Source organism: Dermacentor variabilis, chromosome 4 (assembly GCF_050947875.1).
Source record: "Dermacentor variabilis isolate Ectoservices chromosome 4, ASM5094787v1, whole genome shotgun sequence".
In the NCBI taxonomy this organism is placed as follows: domain Eukaryota; kingdom Metazoa; phylum Arthropoda; class Arachnida; order Ixodida; family Ixodidae; genus Dermacentor; species Dermacentor variabilis.
Window position 1 is genome coordinate 92415230 of NC_134571.1, and position 20499 is coordinate 92435728.

At 46.9% G+C, this 20499-nt stretch overlaps 1 protein-coding gene across 8 annotated transcripts in view; it reads left to right on the top strand.

Annotated features, from left to right (window-relative positions):
• The window catches only part of LOC142579501 (very long chain fatty acid elongase 7-like), a 95698-nt gene that overhangs the window by 44808 nt on the left and 30391 nt on the right, over positions 1–20499 (top strand). Inside the window, exon 1 of one of the 8 annotated variants that reach the window (XM_075689764.1) lies at positions 12715–12823. The exons of 6 other annotated variants lie outside the window; for them this stretch is intronic. The gene's annotated coding sequence lies outside the window, so the exon portion shown is untranslated. Of the gene's footprint in view, positions 1–12714; positions 12824–14725; positions 14902–20499 lie in introns of those variants that run through there. One more of the 8 variants, XM_075689765.1, reaches the window with a different exon arrangement.

Here is a 20499-nt window from a genome sequence, read left to right on the forward strand (position 1 = left end):
ATTACTTGCATAACTTGTTTATCTGCTCGAACTAACCCTGAGAGATTACAGCCAGGGCACCACACTCCCTCCGAGGCCGTGAGTGGTGGCGTTGGCTAACATTCCCAGGGTTAGATCTGGTAGATAAACACAAATACACTAAAAAGTAGGCGGGAAAACAACGTCCACGGTAGCTCAGTTGGTAAAGGCATCACATGCGTAATGCGAAGACGTGGGTTCGTGTCCCACATGCGGCCAGCTGTTTTTTTTCCCTTAACTTTCATTTTCTTTTATTGAGAATTTCTTCTATGTTGTCCTTGGTGTCATTGTTGGTCGGCTTCTTATGACACAAATATTTTATATATATATATATATATATATATATATATATATATATATATATATATATATATATATATATATATATATATATATATATATATATATATATATATATATATATCGACTCTCTTCAACTGAATATCGCATCGGATCCATAGAGCCCAATTTTTGAACCCAGCTAATTAAATCAATATATGAGTAAATAAATGTTGCCTGTAAGATGCACTGAATAACATTTTCGCGTGTATGATTTAATGCTGCGCTAGCCAAGGGCTCCGTAGGCAGCTACAAGAAATATTTTATAAGTGCTACGGCGGCAAGTTTAAAGGAGAGCAGCCGCCTTACAAATCTGCAACTTACTGATCTACGCTTACTTACAGCTACGCTGACGCCGGTCAGGCGCATGGAGGTAACGGGCCGTGCAGAGGCCGACAGGTCAGCCGCGACCAAATATAAACGCCAAAGCGTGCGGTTGAGATTCGTTGGCTGTATACGTGACCGAACTGCGTAACTCAGGGTAGAACTTTGGTACTCCTTGCTCGTGCGCTCACCGTCTTCGTAAAATTCATGGGCGCCCTGGTCTTTCACGCAGTCAGTCAACGTTTCGAACGTTGCCGGAGGTATTAAGGTTGTTTTGTGTCCACGAGCTGTTCGAAGAACTAACGCGAAAACAGCTAAATCCATCGCTTTCGTCGAGGAGCCAAAGGTGACGAAGGCCAGCACACTGCTTTGAAATGTTCGATTCTTTATCAGAGTTCTTTCCAGTTTTCTCCTTAAGAGATCCATGTCACAGCTTAGGCCGCGGGCCAGTCAAAGCAGAGATAGAAATGTTTGCGCAAAGTAAAGAAAAACGCAATATGTCTTAAGAGGAAAGTCAAGAAGTAAACCGAGCGTCGAGGAAAATAAGAACTGCTGCAGTGATGCAAGGCCACAACAACAACGACGTTACTTTACAAAAGGTAAATCTGAGGTAAATCAAGTTAACCCAACGTAGCCTAACCAAAGTCACCAAAGTGGTGACCATATTATGTGCGTTGTTGATTATACAGGTATCCAGGCAGTAACTAATGGGCATTTTTTAAATGACTAGCCGTCTTTCAAGTGGCTTTATTTGCTTGTTGTGAAACTTGAGCCGATTGGTGGCGTTTTAGAATTTACCCCGCACCTTTTAATAAACCATCGTGCGAGTAAAGCTTCCGTATAGCATCGCCGGTCTTCAAACATAGTAGGGTAACAAAATCTAGAAACTTCGGAATAACTAGGAAGTTCTTTGCGAATAACGCCAATAAGGAAATAAATCCCGGGGTTTTATGTTCCGAAACCACGATCTGAATATGAGTCACGCCGTAATGGGGGACTGCGGATTACTTTGACCATCTGGGGTTGTTCAACGTGCACCAAATGTCGCGGTACCCGGGTGTCTTCGTATTCAGCCCCCATCGAAATGCGGCCGCCGCGGCAAGGATCTGATTCCGCAAAACTTCGCTACACCTCACGAGTGCTGTTGTGTAATAAACCCAATACCACGCAAAGATGTTGCCTGCGAAGTGAGTTATTGGTGATTGCCTAAAAAAAAAAGCCAGCTTGATCACGAAAAGAATAACTGAGGTCTTAAAGTGCGTCAAGTACATTGGCACAGCAAGCAACTCTCTTTATCTCAACACATGTTTGATACAATGAAAAAATAAGACCGGCTGTCCTTTTAACTATAAAATTTAGTTCCTTTTTCTTCTCTTTTCTTTTTTTTTCTTGGTAGGTTGGTTATACCGATGAGTAAACGTTAGGGCACCTATCACATCTGCTGATGAAAGGTTAGCCACTCACCAAATATATTGCGCTGTAGCAGTGGTTGCCTATTGTTTTCGACTTATATAGTAAAGCCGGAAACGAAGGGGCAGATGGAGTAAGCAAAGGAACAAGCAAACGATGACGATGACGACGCATATGTCGGTGACCGTATTTCGTTTGACTGCGACGGTCGTGTGGTGTTCAGAATATACTGGAACCAGGACCGTCGACTTTCCCCGATTAGCACCACCCGCCATTTTTTAAAAGCTTTTGCCGGTGTTCACTTTTCACCGCAATTTCACTGTTATAGAGTTCTCGATCGGCTCAGGTGACGCATACAATAGTTGAACTTATTTGAACGTTGTCGCCAACGGGCCAGTTCCTTTTTAAACAGCGTGGCCACATCGGCCAATCGTGGCCAATCGTGGCAACATCGTGGCCACTCAAAGCGCAAGATGTGTGCAAAGAGCCCTGGTGGGTAAAACACCACGCACTGTGGCTACCATGGGATCTGTAGCGATGGATTTGTCCAAGTACGTGAGTTCGCTGTCGGAAGATGGCCGTCATAGGTACGTCGAGAGGCTCTTCATCTGCGTCGTGCAGTACTCTGATCCTTACCTCATAAGCGGCTGGATGACAGTTCCCAAGTGCAAACCGAGCGTGCGACTCGGCGGCATGTATTGAGGGTGCAGATGATTTACGTCTGTGAGCAATCAAGAAGCTCGATCACGATTTGATTGATCCTGATCGAACAAAATCACGATCTCAAATGTTCGTGAAGCCGCACTCTATCCGGATCTGACTCGACCGCGATTGACACTGCTCGTGCGACAGGGGCATCAATTTATGCGGCAGAAGGTTTAAGTGCTTGTTTGCTACAGCAGCAAACCACTGTTCGCGCATTTCACGCTAATCTAAAAGAATATGTCATGTATAGAGCTGCCTACGTGTCATGGGCTGTTTTCATGACACAAACGCGAACGTGACTGCATTTGCCCCGGCGGTTGTCTCCCTGTTCGCGTTCTAAATTAACGTCATCCAGCACATACCCAGAAATTCTGGACACTGTTTCTTCACCATTCTGTGGAACTTCTGTAAAATTGGGCCCCTCCGTTAAGCCCATATCTTCTCGTTACTTACATAACGAGGGTCTCGAATCCGGCAACATTGATGCCTTCAGGTAGCACGTGTGGAACCAGATGCCTTCACCCAGAAAGATCACGTACTCGTAACGCCTGCGGCAGAAACGATGTTCTATATCCGCTGCCAAGGTTTGTGAGTGGTGGCGCTGGCTAACACTCCCAGAGTTAGTTCTAGTAGTAAGACATAAATACCCAAGAAAGTGGATGAGTAAACAGCGCCGCGGTAGCTGAGTTGATTAGAGCATCGCACGCGTAATGCGAAGACGTGGGATGGTTTCCCACCTGCGGCAAGAAGCTTTTTCATTGATTCTCATTAGCCATTTCTTAATAATTTCTTTAATTCAAATATTAAGTACAAGCATATTTCGACTGTGCTTTCCTTGGTGTCTTTGTTTGTTGACTTCTCATGGTTATTCTCATATATATATATATATATATATATATATACATATACTTGTACTTACTAATTGAATTAAAGAAATTATATATATATATATATATATATATATATATATATATATATACATACGACTACGGCTACTATGCACTCGGTACGATTTCTGTAGAGCTCTTGAGTTTGGTTTTAAATCTTGGTCGTAGTTAACTGGGATACCCGGTATATATATATCATAAGAAGCCAACAAACACTGACACCAAGGACAACATAGGGGAAATTACTTGTGCTTAATAAATGAAATAAAGAAACGATAAGTTAATGGAAATTAAAGTGGATGAAAAAACAACTTGCCGCAGGTGGGAACCGAACCCACAACCTTCGCATTTCGCGTGCGATGCTCTATCAATTGAGCTACCGCGGCGCCGTTTTCCCATCCACTTTCTTGGGTATTTATGTGTCCTAGTGGAACCCTGGGAGTGTTAGCCAGTGCCACCACTCACAGACCTTGGCGGCGGACGTGGAACGTCTTTTTTTGCCGCAGGCGTCACGAGAACGTGATCCTTTAGGGTGAAGGCAACTGGCCAATAAACCCACATATGCTACCTGAAGGCATCAATGTTGCCGGATTCGAGACCCTCGTTATGTAATAACGAGAAGAAAGGGGGTTAACCGGGGGGCCCGATTTTTAATTGTCATATCATAAGAAGCCAACAAACACTGACACCAAGGACAACATAAAGGAAATTACTTGTGCTTAATAAATGAAATAAAGAAACGATAAATTAATGGAAATTAAAGTGGATGAAAAAACAACTTGCCGCAGGTGGGAACCGAACCCACCTGTGGCACTGGCTAACACTCCCAGGGTTCTACTAGGACACATAAATACCCAAGAAAATGGATGGGAAAATGGCGCCGTGGTAGCTCAATTGGTAGAGCATCGCACGCGAAATGCGAAGGTTGTGGGTTCAGTTCCCACCTGCGGCAAGTTGTTATTTCATCCCCTTTAATTTCCATTAATTTATCGTTTGTTTATTTCATTTATTAAGCACAAGTAATTTCCCCTATGTTGTCCTTGGTGTCAGTGTTTGTTGGCTTCTTATGATATGACTAATAAAAATCGGGCCCCTCGGTTAACCCCGTTTTTTGTCGTTATATATATGCCGGGTATCCCAGTTAACTACGACCAGGATTTAAAAAAAACGCAAGAGCTCTACAAAAATCGTACCGACTGCATAGTAGCCGTAGTCGCGTTTCCTTACAGCCAGTATTTTTTCATCACGAACTATTAATCAATTGCGTTTAATTAGTGATCTCTTTAAATATTGCTTGAATCGCAAACGTATGGATTATAAAGCTGCAGGGCACCTCAAATAACCTCCGAATCAAGCATTTGTTTCGTGCTCAGGTTTGCCTCGTTGGTTTGCCCGAGAAAAAACAACCAGCGTGCGAGACATCCAAAATACGAAATAGATACGCCTTCGCGTGCCGCTACTGAAGCGCTCCCAAGCGAATAGCCACAGATACATGACTTTACTAGCGGCGGCTGCTCGAAACAGGGCTTCACGCTATGTGATGGTCGCGGCATCATGAGAAAATGCCGCTGACGCGTTGATAAGCGTAGCGGAGCCGTAGGGGCCGCGGAGGGGACGGCGGACTTAGGACTGTAATTTTGCGCCCTTCTATCGTTCTGTAGATAGGCACGCCCGGAACGTTTGTTCCTTTTGTTCCCTTTAGCAATAGAAACAAACCTTACGTATGCTATGTTCATCTAAGGCGTTTAGTCGGATCTGTACGACCAGCATATATGCTGTTGCCGATTATGTAAATCATTTTCGCTTGACGTGTCTGAGAGTAGATAATAACGGGAGATCTCAACGGTACCAGGCCAGTGACCTGCTCTTCAAGACGACAGTCATGCTCTTCACGAAGGATCAGAAGGTCAAAATGATCCTGGCTCTGGGGGCGGCGAACGGTGACAAGATGAAGGCAGCCACGCTAAACCGGATGTGGCATTGTGGAGGACGCCCTAGTCCGTCAACAATATACTTAGAACGTACGAAATCTTTTGCGAGATGGGTAGCTTCACAAGACAGCGACGCAGGACTGCGACGGTATAGTTCAAGAAGCGGAAACGGATGTCACCCTATTCTTACATAAAAAGCTTGCGGCAAAGATAGAAATTTGTAAGGACTGCTTGGTTTTGCCTGTTTTCAGGAGTTCAAGAGACAGAAAGGGTAAATGGCCAAACCAGTTGCACCTTTGGATGTTTCTTCGTGGGCGGCTCAGGCGCTTTACGTGCTTTTGGTTTATTTTTTATTGAAATAACCTCCCGAGTGGCTCTTTTCTGTTCTTCCGAGAGCTGTTTTTTTCTTTTTTTGTGCTTTTTTTGCAGACTGTGTTTTTTTACATTCGTTGGATTTCTTTATTAGCTTTGTTTCCTAATACGCGAAGGTTAGTGCTATCCCGAGAGCCTTATGATCGAGCATAACATCCTTGCGTCCGCAGATGCTGACGCTTATCGCACCACGCTAGTAAGGTCGCGAAACCTTTCGAGCCATCCTAGATTACGTAGCCTTGTACGATGTGGCGATAAACGAATGCAGCAGTGCATCTTTGAAAGGTTGCTTGGAGGCGCTTGTGTAGCGGCGCGCGAGCGCATATCTACTGCATATTTCGCGTATTTCGCGGGCTTTTGTTTTTTTCTTGGAAAAAACAAGCAGGCTCATTTCGGCACGAAACAAATGCTTGATTCGGAGGTTATTTGAGGTGCCCTAGAACTTTGTAATTGACATGTTTGCAATTCATGGAATAGTTAACAAGTTCACTAATTAAAAACATATAATTTTAATACTTCGTCATGAAAAAAATACTGCCTGTAAGTACATGCCGGTACTAAGCAATCGGTATGATTTCTATAGAGCTCTTGGTTTTACGTTAAGTCTTCATTCAAGTTAACGCGGACATCTTTTATATATATATATATATATATATATATATATACCACCATATTTCATCTCATCTTCTTCATCTTTACTTATGATCATCCTCACGAGCCGTCGCGATTTCTTTGTCGTCGGGACTCCTAATCTTCGAGAATAAAGAAGTTCCTGAGAAGTGGTGAAGGTTGCTCCTCATTCCCCAAGTCCTTTCAGCGTTTCTCTCTGGAGCTCCATTCGGGTCGTCGTATAACCCCATAATTTGCTTCAATGTCCGGTCAATACCCACGCTGTCAAACCAACGCCGTCGCCTCTGCGCAGCCTTCTTCCGTCTACACCATCAGCAGCAGTCAGCGTGACCCCCAAGTGTTTGCTTGCTTACGCGGCGAAGACTTCGATGAATGGCTCGAGAACGACGATCGAGTTAGCGACGACAATAGGTGGGACAATTCTCATTAGCTCCGGCCGTTTTTGTACAGAATAAGGACGGGTCAGTACGCTTTTGCGTTGGCTACCATGCCCTCAACAATATCACGCGCAACGACGTTTACTCCCTGCCACGAATTTATGACGCCTTCGACTCGCTGCAGGGCGCTGAGTACGTCTCTATTCTTGATCTTCGAACTGGTTACTGGCGAGCCTGAAAAAGAGAAAACGGCATTTGCCACCCCGGACGGACTCTAGAATTCAACGTGATCCGTTTCGGACTCTGCAGTGCGCCTGCCACATTCGAACGCATGATAGACAGTGTCTTACGAGGTCTCAAGTTCTTGGACACTTAGTCAGTGAAGGAGGGGATTCGGCCAGACCTGGAGAATATTGCCACAGTCCTGAGCTTTCCCTGCCCGGAACGCCAAAAAAGAAAAGAGTTGCGCAGTTTTTATCGGCCTCTCCTCCTACTTACGCTGATTTAGCGCAACTTCGCAACGCTTGCGTCCGCATCGCCTCAGCTGTCCGTCCTCTCCCTCGAACGCCCGTCTTCGTCGACAACTTGACCTATTAAAATTGCACAACAGGGCCATATTCCGCTACATTTACAATCTCGATGGCAACAAATTGGTCCCCGTCATTCCCAGTCCTCTGCAAAGCGATGGTTTACAAGCTTTTCACTACGATACAACGGCACGACATCTTGGATATCACAATACTTACGGCAGGATCCGACGCCGGTTCTCTTGGCCTGGTCTCTACTCAGCTGTGGTCGAGTATAACGCCTCTTGCTTGCCTTGTAAAAGCGGCAAACACCCCAAATCTGCTCCCGCTGGGCCCCTTAAAGCCTCCCCTTGTCCTGCTCCTCCGTTTGATGCCGTCGGACGGGCCTCCTCCTCTGACCACCAACGGAAGTCGCCGGATTGTGACAGCTGTTGATCACCTCACTAGCTATGCTGAGATAACTTCTCTATAATCTGGCGCAGCTTCTGAAGTTGCTTTTTCCCTCGAAGCATCTTTTTTACGCCATGGAGGACCCACGCGTTCTCCTCAGCGACCGCGGCAAGGTCTTCCTCTCTTTCAGAAGTTCTACGAGCCACCAGCACTGTTTATAAGACAACTTACAGCTACCACCCACAGACCAATGGCTTAACCGAGCGTTTATTTGTATGCCCTCAGACATTATCTCAATGTACAGAGTCGTCCACTCTTAATACGAACACGGCGCGATGTTCGTACTAAGAGTGGATGACTCTGTACGTCCGCCCGGTCCACATAAACTGGGATCTAATTCGACAGTTTGTAACTTTTGCCTACAGCATCGCCCCTCAACATACCATCACCTTTCCCAATTTTTCCTTGTCTACAGCCACCCACAATATTTCATCCTTGATTTCTCTTCTTGGCCCCTGTCTAATCGGGAGTGCCTCTTTCCGAATGATTAGTTTCCAGTCTTGTCCACGGCCGCTACCTCACCCGCGTGAACACCATCTCCCAAGACGCCCGCAAGAATCGCTACGATTCGGCCAACCGCAGTGTGATGCTGCGCCCTGGCGACGAAGTGCCACTCTGGGCACCTGTGCGTATCCCCTATATATTTGGCCATTTCACAATCGTGTCCCCGGTTAATTTGACAAATTGACAGCCTTCTTTACCAAGAACAGAGATCGAAGTGTCAGTGTGCCGTCTACCGCATTACGTGATTCTGAATTCGCCCTCTTGTGCAACCGCCTTTGATGTACACGTGCCCGTTCATATTGTTCTGTATGGGCACGTGTGGCATGGGATATCTATGTAGAATCCTTCCATGCCATCAAACAGTTGTGAGTAGTGCTCACCTTTGCTTGCCTCTCTTGTGTTCGTGTCTTTTATCGCGCTAATTTACGTGTTCAGCTTTGCAAAATCAACTAGCCCAACAATTAATCCTTCGAGAATCCTAACTGGACTGGTCGCGGACCGCCTTCTTCGAATTGAAGGTACAGAGATATAAAATCTCCATTTCGTATCTAACAACAAAAGACAACGATAGAGGTGATCTGAGTTTATGCTAGCGCGTGGTTTTAGACATACGATGCTCCTCACGCAGCAGTTTCGTCTTTTACGTGGTTGGTAAGCGGAGTGAAACTCTGGCGGGTGACATGCATTCCCGAAATGAAATATTCAGAAGAATATAAAAATTAAATTATGGGGTTTTATGAGCCAAAACCACTTTCGGATTATGAGGCACGCCGTAGTGGGGGACTCCGGAAATTTGGACCACCTCGGGTTCTTTAACGTGCACCTAAATCTAAGTACACGGGTGTTTTCGCATTTCGCCTCCATCGAAATGCGGCCGCCGTGTCCGGGATTCGATCCCGCGACCTCGTGCTTAACAGCCCAACACCATAGCTGCTAAGCAACCACGGCGGGTTCAGGAGAATAGCTCTCCGTTTGAATGTTCGACGTTTGTCAAGCGCCCACGATACTAACCGCCTTCTACTCTGTATCAGCTTGCGAAGGAGGAACTCAGGTTAATCGTTTTGAAGGGGACATACTTTTAAATATGGTAAGGATATTTTTGTTGCATTTTATCCTCTGCCGTCCCGTGATACCTGAATAATAAGCATTAACATTTTCTTTCCTTTTAGCACATCCTGCTAAAATCCAAGTTACTCTATTTAGCGATCTGTTAGACGAAAAAGTGAGTTGTGAATTATAAAATATTGCGTTAAAGGAGTAAACGCAAGCACAACAAAACTCTATAGTCCATTGCCCCGAATTCCCTAAATGAAGATGTAGTATGTCTTTACTGTCACGCAGAAGTGATGGTGAAGGACACCGGCAATTCCAGAATTGGGAGTTGCGAATCTAACTCCTTATTTCCCGTACTTGTTTCCTGTAAAAGATGCGACGCTCAAAGCACAACGATCGCGGCGCGCACTGTGGTGCGTCGTCAGAATCTGATCTGTATGTCAAGGTGTGGGTTTAATCAGACATAAACCACCGTAGTACATCCTGGCCCAATGTATGGCACTCGCGTTTGATCGCCAATGTACGCCAGTATTCGCTTCACGCGCGCATTCTGACTACATGACACTATTTCGCTATAAAATATGTGGTACCATATTGTAAATTTCGTATACATTCAAGAGCTTCTTGCACCAAACGATAACGTTGTAACAGACGTTAGACGCTGAAGAAAGGTCACCGGAAAAAGTTGGAAAAATCGACAACATGTTAAACTCCTGCAACACGTGAAGGCGATCGAAAGCCTGCTGCACATTTGGTAATGCGTCGTCTCGCATCGTCGCGTTGCTGCTTTTGCAGTTCGGCGCCTTCGGTCCGTTTTCGACGCTTAGATACGGCTTCGGTCAGACTCGCGTCAACGACGTTACTCTACGACTTTGCGTTGCATCCTCTCCCCAGCGGATTGAAACGTAGGCTGTTTTGTGTGTTGTATGGGTGATTGCAATGAATGTATGCACTGTTCGCTTCACTTTTCTGGGCGCTTGTAGCCCCTGCCTTTGCAGCCATTGCATTTTTTTTGCTTGCTTACGGGCGCTCTCAAGCATGTGACTTAGCTGTGTGTGCTCGCTGGAGAGCATTTAAGCTCAATCATTGCGCACATGTTTGGGCCTCCCACGATGCACGTCAACCAATGGAACAATAGCGGAAGCTCGTGCTTGTCCTATTGGGGTATACTTGCTCTGCGAGCCTCTTCGAATGTACCTTCGCGTGTTGACCCGACACAAGCACCATCCTCTGTCATCACTCTCTGCCACCCACCCAGGTTCCAGCTTTTCAAGGACTATATCGCGTCATCAGAGTGTTCTACCGTCAAGATTTTCTCCCGCCTGTATTCCGAGAATACCCCCGTGGCTTCTGCCTAAACCTTTCGTTACATTTCAGATCCCTGGAATTATTCAAATGTCATCCGTTGCATCTATTGGCCTCAAGCAACTTACCCAGTTGCACATTTCTGCAGACTACGGTGATACTGCACACGTGTATACCAATGGCTCTGTCACACCATATGCCTCCACTGCAGCCCTCGTCATTCCACATATGCTCATTGCTCGGCGGTTTAAGCTGGACCATGGATCAACATCAACTGCGCAGAACTTGTTGCTATCCGGGAGGCACTTCGATTTCTCTCCGAGGAGCCTCCTCACGCATATTCTGTGATTGCAAGCCAGCTCTTCAAATGATTGACTGTGTCATCAGACGAGGCCCATATTATTCCATGGCAATAGAAATTACAGAGCATATCGACCACACAACTAGAAATGGCCACAATGTCACCTTTCAGTGGATGCCTTCTCACTGTGGCGTGATAGGAAACGAACAAGCAGACGCTGAAGTGAAAACTGCTTTACATAATGCTTCCGAAGTACGCATTCCGTTCTCACGAACAGACACAATCGCCCTACTTCATCGCGTAGTACGCAACCGTACCTTGGAACACTGGAGCCAACCTGATCGGCGACACAAGCGAGTACACAAATGGGACCAAGAAATGACATTTCGTATACCTCACAAGCCGAAAAGAAGCCAAACGAGCATGGTGCACCGGATTCGCCTTGGTGTCGCATTCACCAGCCGTTATGGACGTATGATTGGTGGCAGTGACATTAGCCCAAACTGTTAATACTGTGAGGTGCCAGAAACACTTTATCATATATTTTGCGTGTGTCCCACGTACGCGCAAGATCGACAGCAACTGGTCTTTTCCATTGCAAAGATTCATAAGAGGCCGCTATCAGATGAGTTTCCTTTAGGTCATTGGCCTAATGGAAACAGCACAGTCCTGATAACAAGTGCCACTATAGCTTTCGTCCAAGCCACTGGGCTGGACGCACGGCTTTAGAGATGCTACAACTCTGTGAATTTGTATATACGCATCTCTTCCTTATACCATCATCATCATTCATCAGCCGTTTCCCTCCCTGTCCCTTTTCCCCAATGTAGAGTAGCAGGCCAGAGCAAGTTATAGCTTAGGCCGACCTGTCTGCCTTTCTGTAAATAAATTTCTCTCTCTCTCTCTCTCTCTCTCTCTCTCTCTCTACGGGGGTATTAGCCATTGACAAAGTCACGTGAATTTTTTTTGACCCCTCGAATATATAGACGCCGCGTTTCTGTATGTTGTATGTGCGATTCCAATGAATGTATGCACTGTACGCTTCATTTTGATGACTGCTTGTAGCCTCTGCATTACGAGAGGAATGAGCTGTTACATTTTTTTTTTGCCTACTTGAGGGGGTATGATGTTAGTTTTTGTACCATTGAAGCCGACGACGCGTTTGAAAATGATAGCGATAAGGGACCCTTGTCGCAGAAAATCCAGCGTCAGACGTCGCCTCACCAAAAAAATTTCGTACCAAATTACGAACCACGCATACCCAACCACTGTTCTTTACAAAGTTATACCTCGGAATTTTTGAGAACGGCAGCCCACAAACAAATGCAATGACACACACACACACACACACACACACACACACACACACACACACACACACACACACACACACACACACACACACACACACACACACACACACACACACACACACACACACACACACACACACACACGCACACGCACACGCACGCACACGCACACGCACACGCACGCACACGCACGCACGCACTCACGCACGCACTCACGCACGCACACCAAAAAATATCACCTACAGCGCATAGCTTTTACGTTACCTCTTTTCAGAATAAAAGCGCTATACAATAACAGGAGATCTACCCACGCAAGAAGCCGAGTTTCTACCAGAAAGCTTGCCTTCGTGTATAGCATTCGCTGCCAGCGTTGCTTGGTAAACGTTACAGTTCCATATGTTGCAGTTGTCGGCAAGCATGAAAAGCAGTTTTGAATCTTTGAATGCTATCATGTTTCACTTATGAAGGCGAAGCTTAAGCGTCCTCCGGTCATTTTTTTTTCCAAGGCCATCGGGGTTATGAGCCACTTAAGGCTTTCGCCTTAATAAATGTAGTACAGTCACCTGAAATATTATCTCTAGCATGGTCGAAGGGGCCTCCAGGCTGCACTGCGGCATCGACATGTCAAAAATTGAAGAGCTGAACATTGTTCCGATTACTGGTAAATAATAAACCAATATTTATTGTGCCAATGTAGGCATGCGGTTTTGGGGCTGCATCCACTACGGGTGTCACGTTAGAGCACATATTTAACGTGACTGTACGCAAGGCAGTATTGCCCCATATCTCTGTATTTTCTTTTTTCAGAACCTTAGATGGTCAATTAACTTTGCGCAATACACTCATCCCAAAAATTTGATATGTTCCATTACAACGCACATGTCCGCAGTGCATATTTCATCTCAGCTCATATTTCACGTGACTAAGTATGTTATCATTTATTTCACAATATCGCGGTGTTTTCTTCTTTAGCTTTTAACATTAGGCAGCCAAAATATATGCCGCAAAGCACTCATCGTAATGCTTCGGTACTTTTCATTACAACGCACATGTGAACGGTGCTCCCCATCTTTTACCAATAACTAAAGAGAATATCCAATGCTTTTACCCAGGAAGCTATTTTTATTCCTGATAACGCCAGTAAATCGAGCTTGATGCCATCAACGCTCTGAAATCTAATGGGAATCGCACACAATGCTCTTGTCCAGCTCGTGTGATGTACGCTGAGATGTTTCATGTAGGTAAGTTCTTGTTTATAGGTAGAGGTGCACGGTTGGGTATACACAGTTATAAACTGCATTTGCATGAAGAAAACGTGTCCAAGAATTCGCACTTGCTTTGCCAGAAGCCCATACCACACCGTGAATATTCAGGCGGTATTTGTTTAACCGCATCAAACTTTTAAAAAATAAGCCAATATAGATCTTGCTGGGAATAATGTTATCATTAGAGTGTTCAGACGGTAACCTTTGGACACGAAGTAACATGAAAAATTGTGTGCCTAACTAGTAAAGCTACTTAGATTAACTTTTCAAGAATTTGACCTTACGTGGCTAAAGCGAATCAGTAGTTTGGAGCCGCGAGGTTTTCTAGCTGAGAGAAGAACGTTTTGTTAAACATACTCCTGTAAGAGCTACGCGAACAAATATTACACATTCTGAAAGCGTAACTGACGCGGAAGAAGAACGTGTATTGGCGGCGAGAACTTACGGAACCGCCATCTGTCAGAAACGTCTCGCTTGTATGGTGTGAGTATAACGTGGCGTGCTTCTCGTCCGTTTGGCTGTCGGCACTCAAAGAAAACACCAGAGGAGAAGCCCTCCTTGACAATCCTGTAAGTACTCTCGAAGCGACGAACGTTTGTTATTGTCAAAATAATAATCTTGGGCATACAAAGCGCAGAATGGTTTACAGGCGCTGTCTCTTAACTGAATATGTACATTGAACGCCCACTGCGCGCAGTCGCCGCGATGGTGTCCCTCGAACCGGTTTCTTGCGTGAAAGGTAGGCAGTCGCTGAGAGCAAACTATGTGAACTATGCTCTTATAATGGGCTGTCCATATAACCAAAGGGAGCGCAATAGAATGAAGCCTCGATGCAGTGATCGCACGCGTTCGCAGCGACCGACACTGCGCGTTTGCATGCATGTCCACGCACAGTATTTCGCTTTCGCTGCGAACGCGTTTTCGCACCGAGCCGCGAGCTTTAGGCTGCAGCATATGAACATTCAATTTCCACACTCTTGCGCTTGCGGACTGGCTGCACTTGGACTGCGATCCGGCTGTACGCCAAGGGCCGCGCCACGTCACCTGCCTGCAAGATGTGCGGAGACCCCGAGACTCTGGAGCACCTCCTCTGTGCCTGCCCATACTTGGCGCAGGAACGCTCCATAGTCCTCACTACTTACAGACGTCACGGCCTTGCAGCGACCACAGAGACTGACTTGCTGTTCCCGGTACGTCCCTGGCTCCCTGCGCTGCGAATATTGCTGGAGTTTATAGACGTAATTGTATTTAGGGGCATTATATAGACGCGATCTAATCTCCACCTTGTGAGCGCCGACTACAACGCTGGCGCCTTTGCTGAGGACTGCCACCTGTCGCACGTAGCGGAGTCCATTAAGCCTCATTCTCCTTCCTTTCGCTACGCTCTTTCGCTTCCCGCTCCCTATCCCCTGACGATGCTTCGCCGTCCTCCCTCAGGGGTTGCGGAATCTAGCGTCATTGCCTTCTTTAGATCACTATCATGAGCATTTGACAGTACGCGAGCAACCATTGTTGCGTGGACGCTATCAGAGCTGTTCGAAAATAATTTCGTTATAACCAGGCACTTCGACGCCTATCGGTGACTTGTTATGTGCCATCGCGACGATTCAATCTTTTCCTTTTCTTCTAAATTCTTGGGCATTTCAATATCATTATTTCTCAAGTTACATCACATTGTATGCTTATCGGTCTTCTCAATGAGCAATTTCCCGCTACTTCTTTTTCTTAAGTACATTCACTGTTCGGTGCTAACACAAACATGAGCCTATGCCATGCCCTTTTTTTAATGTGCTTCTTAGCGTTCACTTTCCATCCCAGTGAACATGCCAGTATCTAGCATCAAGAAGTTCCTATAACAAAGATGCGTGACATGGCAGCTCGCGTGGGCGAGCGTCTCAGTACGCGCTTTATGCCACTCACCGAACATCTCAGCCCCGACGCCATAGCAAGAATCTTCCTCGCAGAAGGCCTTGCTGCACGTCCGAGTTGTAGCCGACGGCTGCTTGCCGGTTCTAAGTTTCAAGCTTCACGCAGCTTCTTGTCTAGCGGATACGTGTGAAGGCTGACATCGGGCTTCGTTGCGTATACGACCGGCACTGCGGCACCGAGCCGTAGCCTACTATGTTGGACGCCTTCAAAGGCAGCCACTACTTATTAGAGTGCTTTCAAGTATTGTCAAGCAGACACCCGAAGCGGGAAAAGCTCACCACTTATCAGAACCGCAGCGCAGATAAGACTTAGCTTCTTTCGGCGCTTCCAAAGCAGCCGACGCGGCCGCTGTGTCTACGTCATCCCTCATACCAGGTCACGCCGATGGCGGCGCCAGCTTTTCCAGTGGTATACCTCGCTCACAATAACGTCGACCTCAGCGCCTCAGCGCACCCAGCCTTTAGTGATGTTGCCATTGTCATCATTGGCATGGATCCTAGAGCAGGTTTCTTGCGGCCAGCCCGTTTTGGTTTTACAGCTAAGCTGTCTTTGGCTACCCTCCGGAAAAATGGTGGTGGCGAACAGAAAACACCTTGCGACTAAACCCAACTTTCCCGCGAATGCTCGGTATATCTCAATCTAACATAAGTATTTTGGAAAAAAATTCCTACTGAAATTGGCCGCTAAGACGACTCTGTCATTACGCAGAGTTTCGTTTACTTATCGTAATTAGTTCAAAGTGAAGTTGTAAAGGTCGCAGAATTCCCGTCTGCTGCCAATACAAGGGCATCTACGGAGAAAGTATGGTTACAGAAAATGGCTGTAACTCTTGCGTTATCGAAACTGTCACGAAACAAATTATATGACATTTAGCAGTTAAGATAACTCTAACATTAGGCAGAGTTTCATAATACTTTTCATAATTATATAGTTCACAGTGAGGTTGTAAATATTGTGGAATTCTCGTCTGCTGTCAATACATGCATGGGCTTACATATACGGGAGGCAACGGACTGCCCCATGTTTTTCCTCTAGAATAAAACTCTAGCCCTTCAAGTTTCACTCGGCTAATTAACTAGGTAGTATTCTCAATAGCGAATTACACACAAACGGGTTTTATGTCATGCATTCCTTTGGACGGCGCCCCGGTCATTGTATGTCGTCGCTCGCGTCGAGGCTAGGCTTAACGGCCACCTGCGTCTAAACGGCGTTCCGTCGCAGCTGCGTCGACAAGACCGGCGTCTTTAGAGCGGCGTTGTAAGAGTTCCTCGGTGGTAGATCTGTGTATGTAACTCATTGAATTTTTCAAGCTAAAATACGTAGCAAAATCCTAATGTACGACTTACACACAACCTACAGACGTGATAACATCGGATTGTAATCGGACTGTACGAGAAAATTTAATTCTGTTGCGCGAAAACTCAAAGAAACCCCTTTTCCAGCGTTTCACCAGTCATAGACCGGCCACGACGTCTGCCATTTGCGCGCGCCGGCGCGTCAGTAGACAGTAGACAGTTTTAGTTACACGTACGTAGAGCCTTTGCGTACGTAGAGCTTCTACGAGTGAGCAGTAGGCATGCGCAGAACGTAGCGGGCGCGCGCGCGTCTCACGGACGTACGTGAGATTCAATTCTTTGCGTGCGTTTCTTGCGCACGTAGGCAGCTTCGCGCGGGAGTTCCGCAAGATTACGAACAAGCGATAGCGGGCCGCGCGTGCGCAGACGGCTCGCATCGAAACACGGCGACAGGATTGAATTGGCTACCGCCGTGTTCACATTTCCCAATAGATGGAGCTGCGGGGTCCCTCTTGGCGTGCGTCGCGTATACGTGTAGCTAAAAGCGTTTCAGATGGTGTGCGCTTAAGGTACGTAGGCTTTTAACGTTTGCGTACGTGAAGCCTCTACGTACGTGTAACTAAAGCTGTCTAGTATTTCGGGGGTCACGGAGCGGCGCGCCCGATTCCTTGCAATACCTCCAGATGGCGCTCGCCTCCGCCACATCGCGACCCACGCCAGACGCCGCGTTTCTTCCAGAAAGCCCGCCTTCGTGCATAGCATTCGCGGCCAGCGTTTCCCAGTAAATGCTACGCTTACATACGCTCCAGTTGCCGGGAGGCGTGAGAATCAGTCAGGGATCTTTGAATGCTATCACGTTCCACTCTTAAATGCGAAGCTTAAGCGTCCCCCATCTTTTTTACAGCGAAGCTGCATATGGCTCAGATCCGGGGTTTCGTGGCGTCTGCGAGCAGAAATTATCATCATCAGCAATGACCAGAGCGTCGTCGTCTTCTTCGTTCGCGCTAGCTCCGTGGCGCAACCACGCGAACACTCTCGTGCCACTGCTCGCGCGTTCGCCGTCGTCGTCTACTTCCACAGTTGGCTCCGTTGTGCAAAAAAATATCATCAGCAGCAATGGCTTCTTCCACAGATGGCTCGTGGCTTCTCCCACACACACACACACACACACACACACACACACACACACACACACACACACACACACACACACACACACACACACACACACACACACACACACACACACACACACACACACACACACACACACACACACACACGCACACACACACACACGCACACGCGCACACGCACACACGCACGCACGCACACGCACACGCATGCACGCCCACACGCACGCACGCACACGCACACAGAGAGAGAGAGAAAGAGACAAACACTTGCGATACACGACGCTGTCAGGTCGTGCCAACTCGCGTGCGGTCGATGCCTTTTCATCTGCCTTGTTCGTCGTGGTCGTCGAAATGCCGATCGTGATAACTTTATTAGTCGTCACTATAACCGATGTGGGGATCATGACGATGGCCACGAAGAAAATGATGATAGTAAACACGGGTTTATTAAGGAAAGAGAGACTATCAATGCAATATAGTTATGCCGCCATCTCCTTCAACGAGCTTTGCGCGACAATACTTTAAAAGCCTTCACGCATTACAATTCCTGCTGCATCATCCTGGTACTAAGCAGGTGTGCAAGCAAAGAACGCCTTTTTAGGAAACTTTTTCACTGCTGTAATTACTAAAAGTGTGCGGATGCCCTGCTAGGCGGCCGACATGTAGTGTTCCTGTATGTAGGCTCCCTATAGCCTAAAGTTGGGAGCCTTCAGTGCTTGCGTGTAGGCTAGCTTCAAGCCTATAGAGTACCTGTCTGCGTATCCGTAATTTTCGCAGATATAAACGCTCGACTTGAAAAGCCGTTTCCCTGGAGCGGGCGTCAGCCTGTCTCAGCCAGTTCGCTTACGCGGTCAGGTCACAGTGCACTGTGACACACGCTGGCGATGCGCCGAGTGACATTTGTTCAACGCCTTGTGACACTTGTTCAACGCCTTGTGACAGCGTCGGAACGAGTTAAAGCTGTAGACTTGGCCTGGCCGCACAGGCAAATTACAGCGAGCATACCATTTGCCGGCAAACCATGTCTCCACGGCATCAGACCGCGGAAATGCGGTTTTTTTTTTTTTTTGTGCTCACAGCCTTCCGGCATTTGCCTTTCCGGCTGGAGTTTCGTGCAACTTGTGTGCACGCCAGCGTTGCGGCGCCTGCTACGCGGCCGAAGACGGCTGTCGTTGCCAACTTCCTTTGCCCTCCTGCTCTCCCCGTGCAAGTTCAGCAACGCAATCTCCGGTACAAACGCAACGGCTCGCGCATGCGGAAGAGTGACTAAAATAAACAAACAAAGCACGCGATAACACGGGAGCTCTGCGTGCACGCGTTGGGCACGCATGGTCTGCGCGCGCGGACCCGTAATTCAAGAGATAATGGAACACGGCGCCGCAAGTGCTTACGCTCGGGAAGAATATCGTATTTGCAGACATGGGGAACGAGAAAAGGCTGGTCACTTATGCTAATACGCGGGAAATTGCGGCAAACCTCTTAGCCAGCGTTGTTAATGGTTTCGCAGCGTTGTTCGTGGTTAAAACGCGCGCGGGCTTTTGACTACTGGAGCGTAGGAAACTCATTTTCCGAGAGAATGCTCAACCAGGCTTTCCAGCCATTCTATGTGCTCTGTTTCTCCGGGAAGCAAGAAGCCGACTTTAAGGCTGTTACTGAGAGGCGCTTTTTCGCAGAAGAAAAAGTGCTCGCGTTCATCCACTCGTCTGAAAAAACTGCGAACTTCTGTAAGTTTTCTGGGACGATCCCAAGTACGTTTATTTACTTATGCAACTGTAAATCGCCTGTGGCTTCTTGGACTACTTCGCGTAATTTCCCGTCCAGGCCTTTCAACAGTATTCCGTGTTCTGTTGGCCACGCGACGAGCAGTATCCGGTGCCACCAGAAAACGTAATCCTCTCCTGCAAATGTCATAAAAAAAGAAAATAGAAAAGCAAACTCGAAGCACTTCATGTGTACATTTATACGTTGATTTATACGCCAATGGCGGAAAGAGAGGAGGGATAAACCCGGGTAACACATTTGTTATCCGTGCACTACACGTGCACGACCGTCTGTGAGCCCCCACAGTTAGTGACGTCATGAAATCCTTCTGTATATGTGAAAAGATTCCCTTGCATAAAATCTATTCTGCCTAGCGCTCTGCTACGACAAGAGGTAACGAATCGTAGGTAACGCACGGAATAAAAAAAAGAACAATAAAATGGAGGACCCAACGTGAAGCTCTACCAGGGGAGCAGCGTCTGTCAAATCATAAACTGGATACTGCGTTCTGAACGCAAATCGGGAAGCGCGTGGATCTGGCCAGGGCATGTGAACTATGTCGTTCCAAATAAGCCTCAGTCGTTGGTTCAGCGCTCACCGCTTTTCTTCTCTGTACTGGTGTTCAGCCATCTCGAACTGTTCTATCGTATAAGAACACAGACTTACT